General features: G+C 44.4%; 2 pseudogenes across 1 annotated transcript; one reads left to right on the top strand and one right to left on the bottom strand.

Annotated features, from left to right (window-relative positions):
* Positions 1-151: 151 nt before the first annotated feature.
* On the bottom strand, positions 152-1785 carry LOC144455739 (NEDD4 family-interacting protein 1 pseudogene; annotated as a pseudogene).
* A 2379-nt stretch (positions 1786-4164) lies between these two features.
* On the top strand, positions 4165-4827 carry LOC110203482 (immunoglobulin kappa variable 3-15-like; annotated as a pseudogene). Its single transcript, XR_013484457.1, has 2 exons — positions 4165-4272; positions 4497-4827. The product of XR_013484457.1 is annotated as an immunoglobulin kappa variable 3-15-like (transcript).
* Positions 4828-11665: the final 6838 nt, after the last annotated feature.

Genomic DNA, 11665 nt, shown 5'->3' with positions numbered 1-11665 from the left:
CAGACCAGGGTAACATATAGACTAGCCAAGAATTTAAGTGTTATAGAAAAAAAAGACGTCAATAAGCACCTGTTTTTAAAATACTCCCCATCCTTCCTTCTTTTTTTTTTATCTTCAGCAGTATTTATTTCTTTTTTAAAGCAGGGACTATTTCTTCAGTGTTTTAAGTCTTCATTCACTTCCTGCAGGTGTCCTGTTGCTTCTGGAGAGAGAATTCATCAATGCAGGAAGGCATTTGCCAGAAAACATCTTCAGTAAGTAAAGAGAACTCTGGTCCTGGGGAGGGTTGAAAAAGTATCTGGCATCTTCCAAACCTTTGCATAAATGGTAGATCCTAAGAGAAACAGGAGAAAACCTAACATAAGCAAAATCCACCAGAGCCAGTACTGACCATCACAATAGGCTTGAAAATAAGTGGAAAATCAGACAGTTAAGATCCACTTCATTAAAGATGGGCCAAACCCTGAAATGGCCCCATATCTTCCTGCAGCTGAGGTGGTCAGACAGAAAGACAGCAAAAACCCAATCCTGTTAAAGAGGAATGCCATGAAAAAAGTTAACATGAAGATGCCATCAGGTCCTCTCTTCAGCTGGTCAGCATCATTAAAATTATCCCTGGCTACAAAATCATCATCTCTCCGAGGAACCAGGGACAGCCTCGGCTCTTTCTGCTTTGTCTTACGTAGGTAGGCACAGTGGTAGCTACCTTGTAAGAAGATAGCTTAGGAAACCCAGATTCATCTTTGCACTCTGCACTCTGCAGAGATGCTACTGGGGACGAGCATCACTAACAACTCACTTAGGCTCTCCACACCCATCCTCATTCTGCAAATGCTGGTATCTGCTGCCGCTGCTGGGCTCGGCCCCCACAGCCATGGCGCAGCCGGGAGGGTGCACGGGCCGCTGCGGGGACCGTGGCAGGGCTGCTCTTGGGTAGGCCCGCCGGGTGGGGAGGTCTGAAAAAGGGCAAGGCGGGGATCGATGGGTGGCCCCTGCGGGAAGCACTCGGAGACTGCACACAGTGCAGCTGTCCAAGCACAGGCGCGATGTCTCCTCCAGCCTTCTTTTCTTCCCACCTATCCCCCACTCCCCACCAAGGGCATTTTCCCAATCTGGTTATCCCATCTTCCACAGGAAGCCTTCTCTAATTCTTCTTAATTCTATCCTGTATATAGCATACTTTCTATGGATTTCTTTAACAGGATTCCTTAGCAACATTTTGAACCTCCAGTGCTTAGCACACTGCCCAGCATACATCACGCACATACTACATGTTAACTGATTCAAGAATTGATTAATTCTGTCTGCCCCTCTTATCCTGTCCTCATAGAAGTTCATCTCATGGGCTCAATCTCACGTGCCAGCTCCTTCCTCACCTTCTCTTGGCATCCCAATCACACCAGTGTAACAGCGACTTGCGAATTGCAGGGGGCTGAGTCCTGATGGAAAATCTCTAAGTCCTTAGAGACTAGGGGTCAGTACATATAGAGGCTTGCCTCGGGAGAAACACTCCCAGGACTCTTGCCCTAATTCCACTTGTTATATGTTGATTCTAAGTTGTCACCCATGCCCAGCCTTGAGGCCAGGTGGCTGACTGGGGTAGGCAATACAAAGAACTGGGCAGGAAAACAATAGATATGAAATTTGGCATTAAAACTACTTTCTCATGAGAAAGTGAGGATCTTTAGCTGCTTAGATTGTTTATGCTGTAGATCATTTCTCACGAGACAAAGCTGTTTTCTATAGCATATAATCATGTAACACCTGAAATAAACTAGTCTTATGAGCGTTAGTCTCACACTCGCCTAGCCCGACTTTTCTTTCTCCAGTTCCCCTTCCCCTTTTTCTTTCACTGCTCTGTCTTACACTACTCCGGCTGCAGACAGGGAAGCATTTAACTGTTACACAAACAAAAGATGTCAATAAAGATCCATTTTAAAAAAATAAATATTCTCCTCCTCCTCCTCTCCTTCTCTCCTTTCTCCATACTCATCCCCACTCCCCACCAAGAGGACTCATTTATTTGGTTTTTCACAATCTGGTTCTAACTACAAATCAAGGATGATTGCACATTACTCTCCTTTCTGAATTCTAAATCCCGGTCCAACTGGTCTGGGATTAATGTCCTACACATGGCATTCCATCTCCAGTGTGGGGCAGTGGAAAAAGTAGGGGATTGGATTTGAACCATTAGCACAGCCACTTACTGCACCTTGGACAAATTTCTTCATCTTGTCCATTTTCTCATCTCTAAAACAAAGGGGCTGAAATCTAACTCCTCTTCCTCTTCCTCCTCCTCTTTATCTTCCTCCTTCTTTTTCTCCTCTTCCTCCTTCTCTCCATCTGCTTTTATGCTTAAATAGTCTCTGGACACTTTCAATGAGGGTGTTGAGCTGGTTGTTTCCTCAATCCCCTTCTCTGTCTCTTTCTGTTGCTCTGTCTCTCCGTCTCTCTTTGTCTCTGTCTCTCTCTGTCTCTCTCTCTTTCCCGAACTCCTCTTTCATGACAGCATCGTCAATGAGGTGATACGGCTTATGATTCTTCTTTAGAAAATGCTGAAGATGACGTTATAATAACTGGTATTCCCTTGAGGTCTGGCTTTTTCCGCTTGGCAAGCGTATTAAACATTTGCCCACTTTTCAGGCTCCTTTGGTCTCTTTCTATGACAATAGACTTTCATTGGATGAACTTTCATACGAAGTCATTATGATTGATGCCTTTGTCATTTTCTGCTGTCCTATTGTTCAATGTGCATACCTTGTGTAAGTATGTCTAGATGGAATTGTTTTAAAGGCATGTCTCACCTTTCTTCTTTGCTGAAACAAATCAGTAGTCTGACCACCCAGAGAAATTACACGGGAATGAGTCTTACATCAGTAACGAATCATTTCATGTCTATGAAAATATGATCAATATCTAATTTTTTGACTTTACTAGGTGCTTATCATGAGGATTCTGTGTCGTTTACAATCCTTGACTCTTTCATATGTATTCCTGATCCACACATTCTAACCTATTTTCCACCATTCCCAATTTTTAATTGGACTCCATGAGTAACTTATAGGTTGATTTAGTTTACAATTAGTTCTGAAGTATCCTAGAACTTCTCTACAATTTCTTCTAGATTTAACTCAGGTCCTCCTGACTCAGGGCCAGACCTCTATCCACTGTAACCCCAGCAGGCCCAACCTGGTGCTTTTTAAAGGATCCTGTGGATACTCCATTGCATGGGAATTTATGCCACAAAGTTCCCAGATCATCTGTGTAGGAAGGAAGAAAATGAGATTTTCCTGGTGCACAGGGGCCAATCTGAAGTATGACTTCATAGAGTTCCCTCTTCATAAATGAATAAATTCGTGAATTACAAAATACTTATTAGGCTGTGATGATGGACAAAACACTGTGCAAAGAGCTGGAGGTCCAAGCAGAGCTGTAAGATGTGCCCTGCTCTCCAGGAGCTCACCCTGCAGTAGGGGGAGACATTCCCTTTATGGAAACTTCAGCTGCAAGTTGGATGGAAAGGCCTCATGGTACTAAAGGTATGGCAGCAAAGGAATGGTAATTCCTCTTCATTAGATATAATGTCTTCCCATCAAATCACATCAATTTCTGAGGCTGAACCATTTGCCATTTCGAAGGACTTTGGTGCTGGAACTTTCTTCAGGAGCTGTGGTCATTCAGCAGATGGGGGAAAATCTCTGACAACCTTTACATAAAGGCTAGGAAATGACTCCCTTCTGTTGTGCTGACCCTATTGCCTACAAATTCCTTCCTCATGATCAGACAGTCATAGAAATAAGTCTGAACCAGTGGGGAGAATAAGAATCATGGCTGATGGACGGGTGCTTCAGGCTTGAATGGAGTGTAATCCCATTAAAGACATAAGACACAAATGTGAATCACTTCCAGACTGGTCCAAGTCTGGTCCTGGGCTTTCTTGGCACCTGTGAGATTTTGAGGGCTGATGGGCAAACAGTTGAATCTAACTCCACCAGGATACCCCCATCCCAGGGCCCCAGAAGGGCAAATTGTACTCACACAGCACAGGGTTCATGGCTATCCAAGAGGTGAGATCACTGGGGACTGTCCCATGGGCAGAAGCCTCCCTCCCTGAGCTGTTTTGCATGGCTCACTCCCAGCCCCTGAAGCTGCTGAGGAGAGCAGCTATAAAAAGGTAACTGGGGAGGAAGATGCTGGGCAGCTCAGAGCTCAGGCACATGGACATGGGGTCCCAGGCTCACCTCCTCTTTTTCCTGTTGCTCTGGATGCCAGGTGAGTGAGGAAGAGCAGAGACAGCCCTGCCTTTTGTCCCTCTGGGTAGAAGTCAGAATGTCTGTGATCTTGAGGGTCAGAGAGAAAATGTGGCACTTCATTGGTGATCATGGGGGCAAGGCCCAGAACAGGAAGGTTTAACTCACAACACGGCCAGAGATTTCTCCTGCTGTAAATATACACTTGCTTTTTTCTCACTCTTTACCTTGTCTTTGTGATTGCAGATGCCCAAGGGGCCATTGAGCTGACCCAGTCTCCAGCCTCCCTGTCTGTGTCTCCAGGAGAGACAGTGACCATGTCCTGCACGGCCAGTCAGGACATTAGCAATCAGCTATACTGGTACCAACAGAAACCAGGCCAGGCTCCTAGGCTCCTCATTAACATGCTTCCACCCTGCACGATGGGGTCCCCTCGAGGTTCAGTGGCAGTGGCTCTGGGACAGATTTCTCCCTCACAATCAGCAGTGTGGAGGCTGAGGATGCTGCAGTCTATTACTGTCAGCTGGACTATAACTGGTCTCCCACAGTGCTACAGCTCTGAACAAAAACCTGCCCAGGCAGCAGCTGAGGGAGGCATTACTGCCCAGGGGTTTCTCCTTCCCCCCAGCTGGGTCAGGAGCAGCTTGTCAGGGCTGCCTCAGGGGGAGGTTTCTAGGTCTCACAGGAAGATAACTGTGACTGTGGCATGTATGGCAAGTCACTTAACTTCTTTTTCTCCTACTTTTCCTACCTATAAAATGGTGATCATAATAGCAGCAACTGCTAGGTGTGTTGTGAGGACCTAATGAGATGATAATGATAAAGTGTTTGGCTCTGTGCCTGGTACTTAGGAAGCACTACAGCAATGTTACCTCTATTATTATTACCACCTCCAGTAATGGATCATCCATTACACTTGTACATGGTTCTCATTACGGAAGTCTCTTCTTTAGTTTAAGTCTGAAGTCTGCCTCTCTGCCCCTCCACCCTTCCCTCCTATTTCCCTGGTTTGTTATCAGGCAGAACAAGTTGCACCCTCTTCATTGTCACAGCCCCTTGGATGTCTGAAGGCAGTTATTATATGTCCCCATGGTACTCCCCCAACCTGACCTTCCCTGTCCCTTCAGTAAACCTTCCTTCTCTTGACCTCTGGTCCTTTCCCCATCCTGGCTGCCTTGCTCTGGCTGGACACCAGCCTAAGTCCGTTATAAAATGGGGCAACCAGGAAAGAAGTGTTCTAACCAGGGCAAGACTAGAAAACCCTAGGACCTGTGAAGAAGTGGGTTACCTCCTCCTGAAAGAGAAGAAGTGGACACAAAGTACATAGAAATACATTTCAGGCATGGCTGCTCTGGGGATTCGTTTTGTTTGACTATGTTTATTTGTGGTTTCACTAAGGCAGAATGTCATGAAAGCATTGGCATCTGTCCAGCACTCACTGGAGTCTGGTCCTTCCAGCTCTGCAGGTGACAAGGCAGCCATGCATGCCCATGCTCTGATACTGCTTTTATCACGTTCTTCCTAAGTTCACTGCAAAGGCTCCCCCCAAACCAATGGGGCCTTTCTTCAGTTTGGGGGAAATCACCAGGACACAGTGAAGCACATGGATCTTTCAACAGCTGTCCCGTTCTCTTGCCACCTGCCATATTGTTTCAGCTGACATTTTGTATGCTCCACTTCATCCTCCCCCTCCTTAATTATTCCTTGTTTCTGTTTATTCTGCCCTGCCATGTGCCTCTCCATTGGCTTCTCTAAGCACCATGAGGAAAAGCAGACCTATAAGGACTGCAGTGATGTAAATGAAAACACAAACATCTCACAAAACTGAATGCTTCATCCCTGGAAATGACCAAGGTTAACCTGGGAAAGGGGTTGAAAAAATGGACCTTCCTCCCCTCATTTTATATCGTGTTGTTATAATACTTGGTTTTACTGAAATGTGCCTCCCTACTCCTTATTTTTTAGTATTTGCTATACTCTTTTAAGTATATGTTTTCTTTTTCAAAAGGGGCCCTAGAGAATACAAGAGCAGGCTAGGATGTGTTTGTAAATTAATATAAAGAGTTTAAGGTAAAAATATTAATATAAAAATAAAGAAAGTTATAAAGTACAGGAAGAAAAGTAGTCGTATTATAGAATTTACAAGTAATTGTATAATTGTTTTTGGAAAAAAATGACATCCCACAGTCTCCCACCCACACACACATAGACACTGCCTAAATGTTAAGGAAGAGAGAACCAAATGGGATACTCAGGAGTTTGGAAGAGAAATGTGATTAGAAGACACAAGTGTTCATGATCCCAATAGCAAGTGAGTGACCCTTTTTGCATGAGAGGCCCGATTGACAAAGGAAGATTTCAAAGGAATGGAAGGTCTCTGAATCCATATAGACAAGGGCCATGCTTTAAAAAAGAGTTCTAAACTGAAACATAGAAAGAACATTTCCCTTAACACCAACAAAACACACACAAAAATGTATCCTGCAGGATACTGTGAATTTCCATGTCCTACACTTTGGCTTAAAAAACACTATGTGATAAACCATACACTTCATTTTCTATACATCCTACTTTTCTGTACTCCCTTCTAAATGTCTTCTGTTCTCTTCAGTGCATTTTTTAAAAGTTTTTACCGAATTTTTTTCAGCTCTATTGCTAACCTCACTTACCCCTGACTTTTCCTCCCTTCCCCACCAATTAAAACAGAAAGAACGAAACAGAAAAACCAACAACCTTGTGAGAAATAAACATAGTCAAACACAAGGAATCCACACAGTAGCTATGTTCTAGAATGTGTGTCTCTGTTCCTTGTGGCCAATCACTTCTCTGCCAGGAGGTGGGTAACACACTTCATTTTTTTGGTGTCCCCCATGCCTGGAATACCCTCCCTCCTCATTTCCACCTACTGATTTCCTTTATGTCTTAACTTAGACCCCATCTTTCACAGGAACCTTTCCCAACACCTCTTCATTTGGTGCCTTCCCTCTGTTAATTCTTTCCTATTTATCTGAATATAGTTTTTTTGATTATCTTCTTTGCCTGTCTCTCCCATTAGATTGTAAGCTCCTTTAAGGCAGGCATTATCTTTTGTCTCTTTTTGCACTCCCATTGCTTAGCATAGTGCCTAGGTACTTTAGATACTGACGAAAAGACCAACAATATAGCATGATTATACTCAGATCTACAGGATAAGCAAAAAGTCCCAGGAATATTGTGCCTAAAACTCATATCATCTATATGAAAGAAAAAAATGTGACAAAACTCCAGAAAGAAAGTATTTCAAGTTCCAAGGAATGGCTCAATATCACACAAGACCTAGCAGCTTCTAGCAAAAACCTGAGAAATCTTGGAAAACAATATTCCAAAAGGCAGTAATCTGAAAAACCAGAATACTTAGATGGCAAATCTGAGTTTGATCACACAGAGAAAAAAACTCATTTTTATTCAAATAGAGGGTTATCAAGTACTTTGGCTGAAGAGACAGAGCTGAGTCTTTCCCTCACAGCTGGATAGAGACAGATTGTCTGGGCTCCCCAGGGTGAGGTTTATCAGGTCTCAGAGGAAGATGCTGACACTGACTAATTCCTATTTTCATTTTTCCCCTGAAGTGATGGAATGGCTGCACCTGTCATTTCACTGGGCTAGCAAACTCCTGGGTGAAGAAGCACCCGACATCGCTACTCTCATCCTCCTCTCTGTTCCAAGCTTTCCTATAACTCGGCAACTGTACAATCACCCAGGATTCTGACTTGATTGTCATCCTCAACTCCTCTCTCACACTCACCTGAGATGACCAACTTGTGGCCAAGTCTTATCATTTATGCTTTTACAATGGCTCATATAGGCTAACCTTTCTTCTTAAGGAACTCCCCTGTGGGTGAATACTTACCTCCAGGAAGAGTTTATCACTGACACTTTTATGCAACTCTCATTGCCTGGAGGCAGCTAGTTAGGACACTGGCTCAAACCTTGAGCCTGTACTCAGGAAAACCCAGGTTCAAATCTATCCTTAGATAGCTATTAGAATTTTCACACTGAGCAAGTCACTTAACCTTCGAATGTTCAACTTCAAGGCTGGTCCCAGTCTGGTACTGAGCTTTCTTGGCATCTTTGATTTTTCAGGGCTGATTAGCAGTGGGTAGGATCTAACACCAATGGGACATCTCCATGCCAGGGTCCCAGAAGGGCAAAGCTGCACTCACACAGCTCAGGGTTCTGGACTGTCCAAGAGGTGAGATCTCTAGGGCCTGTCCTGTGGGCAGAAGCCTCCCTCCCTGAGCTGTTTTGCATGGCTCACTCCCACCCCTGAAGCTACTCATGAGAGCAGCTATGAAAAGGCAGCTGGGGAGGAAGATGCTGGGCAGCTCAGAGTTCAGGCACATGGCCTTGGGGTCCCAGGCTCACCTCCTTTTTTTCCTGTTGCTCTGGAGGCCAGGTGAGTGAGGAAGAGCAGAGACAGCCCTGCCTTTTGTCCTTCTGGGCAGAAGTCAAAATGTGTGTGATTCTGAGGGTCAGAGAGAAAATGTGGCTCTTCACTGGTGATCATGGGGGCAGGGCCCAGCACAGAAGGTTTAACTCACAACACTGCCAGAGATTTCTCCTGCTATAAATATGGACTTGCTTTTTTCTCACTCTTTACCTTGTGTTTGTGATTGCAGATGCCTGGGGCCATTGGGTTGAACAAGTCTCCAGCCTCCCTGTCTGTGTCTGCAGACAGAGAGAGACCATGTCCTGCAGGGCCAGTCAGGTCATTGGCATCTACCTACACTGGTACCAACAGAAACCAGGCCAGGTTCCTAGGGTCATCATTAAACGTGCTTCCACCCTGCAAGATAGGGTCATCGAGGTTCAGTGCTCTGAGACAGATTTCTCCCTCACAATCAGCAGTGTGGAGGCTGAGGATGCTGCAGTCTACTACTGTCAACTGGCTATAGTTCTTCTCCCACAGTGCTACAGCTCTGAACAAAAACCTGCCCAGGCAGCAGCTGAGGGAGGCATCACTGCCCCGGGACTTCTCCTTCTCCAACAGCTGGGTCAGGGGCAGCTTGCTGGGCTCCCTCAGGGGAGGTTTCTAGCCTCAGAAGATACATAAGCTGTGATGAAATCTGACCTTGATTTCCCAGAAAAGAAGTGCCATAATCTCAATGATTCAATGACACCCCAAAGCTGGGTTTCTCTAACCATACATGACCAAGTTTCCCTTTTCCAAATCCTCAGTAAGTATTCTTAAAGACATTGCTTGTAGACCTCCAGGGCAGCAGCACTAGCTACCTAGGTGATGCAGTCAGGAGGTGATAGATATGTAAGACACCTGGCCTTCAATCACTGGGTAAAAGGGCAGTAACTGCTCTATTTGTAAATCACTTAGCACAGTGCCTGGCACATAGTAGGGGCTTAGGAAAGGCTTGTTTTCTTCCATAGATACCTTGTCCTTACTTCAAGTATTAAATCTTTCTCTCTTCAGCTTCTCCCCATTGCAGGAGTTTCTGCCTCTGGCGCCAAGCAGAACAAGCCATGCACCTCGATCCTGTGATAAACCTTTGAGGGCTTGAAGGTCACCCTCCAATCTATCCTGGTGCCCCATGCATGTTCTGCAGGCCAAGCATCCCTGCTTCCTGCCACTGATAGTTTTCACTCCAACCCTCCACCATCTGGCCCATTTCTATGGCTGTCTTCCATAATTTCTTGGTCCCTGCTACATGGGGCACCTGGAACTGGAAAAACAGAACAAAACTATTCTAGAGATGACCTCCCCAAGGGAAGAATGTACACACCGAGTTCAACTAAAGCATGGCACCATAAAATGTTGCTGTCTTTGTTGAGGACAGGGTAAAATACACATTGGGATCTCTTCCCCCTAACTGTGTAGATGACTCAGCCATGTCCACTCAGGCCATTCAGGCAGTGAACTGATTTTCCTAAAGTGCAGGTCTCATCTTATAACCATCCTTCTCTTCCCCCAACTCAGTAAACTCCAGTGCCCTAGGCTTCTCTAATGCCTCTTAATTCCAGTGCCTTCCCTCTTTAATTATTTCCAGTGTATCCGGTCTGTAGTTTGATTGATATAGATTTATTTACATGTTGTCTCCCCCACTAGATTGAAAGCTCCTTGAGGGCAGAGCTTCTTTTGCCTCATTTTGAACATCCTGTGTTTAGCTCAGGGCCTAGCACACATTATGCACTTAATACATGATAACTGATTTATGGATTGATTGGTCAGATGGTACCCCTCTTGGCCTGTTCTCATTAGAAGTTCACCTCATGAAATTAATCTCATGTGCTAGGCCCTTCCTCACTTTTTCTTGGCATCACAATCACACCACTGTCACATGTAGTCTAGCCAAGAACTTAAGTGTTATAGAAACAAAAAGTGTCAATAAAGACCATTTTCTTAAATATATGTATTCTCCCTTCCCTCCCCCTCCTTCCTTTTTCCATACCCATCCCTCACTCCCCACCAAGAGGATTCAATTCTTTGGTTTTTTGCAACCTGGTTCTAACCTATTAATCAAGGATTACTGCCCATTACTACCCTTTATCAATTCTAAATTCTACTCAAGCTGGTCTAGGTGCAATGTCCTGTAAATGGCGTTCCATCCTTAGGGTGGGATAGTGCATAAGGGGGGAGGGGATTTGAAGGGAAAGGAACTAGATTTGAATGAGTAACACAGCCACTTATTAGACTTTGGGCAAATTTCTTCATCTTGTCAATTTCCTCATCTCTAAAACAAGGGCGGCTGAATTACAACTCCTCTTCCTCCTCTTCCTTCTTCTCTCCATCTGCCTGGATCCCTAAATAGCCTCTGGACACAGTCAAATATTATCTTGATTTGGTTTTTTCCTTAATCTGCTTCTTTCTCTCTTTCTCTGTCTTTCTCTGTGTGTGTGTGTGTGTGTGTGGTGTGTGTGTGTGTGTGTGTGTGTGTGTGTGTGTGTGTGTGTGTGTATGAGAGCTTTATCAACGAGGTGATACGGCTCATAGTTCCTCTTCACAAAATTCTGCAAAGGAACTTATAATCCAAACCGTTTTTTCCATTCACTTCCACCTTTCTCTCCTTGGCAAATAAATGAAATATTTGCCAACTTTTTAGGAGCTTTTTAGTTTCTTTTGGTTTTCTTTATATGACAATAGAGTTTCATAGGTCGAGCTTTTATATGAAGTCATTGTAAATGATGCCTTTGTCATTTACTGCCATCTGATTTTTCAGTGGCAATACCTCATTTCAATGTGTCAAGATGGAATTGTTTTAAATGCGTGTCTCACCTTTCATCTTTGCTCAGACAAATCAGTAGTCTGACCATGCAAAGGACTGATATGGGAAAGAGTGTTTCATCAGTAATGAATAATTTTCTGTCTGTGAAAGTATGAACAATATCTTATTTTTGTGACTTTACTTGGTGCTTCCCACTATCCG

This window comes from Phascolarctos cinereus, unplaced genomic scaffold, assembly GCF_003287225.1.
Source record: "Phascolarctos cinereus isolate Bilbo 61053 unplaced genomic scaffold, phaCin_HiC Scaffold_2;HRSCAF=192, whole genome shotgun sequence".
Classification (NCBI taxonomy): Eukaryota; Metazoa; Chordata; class Mammalia; order Diprotodontia; family Phascolarctidae; genus Phascolarctos; species Phascolarctos cinereus.
This window is presented reverse-complemented; position numbering and strand designations above follow the sequence as displayed.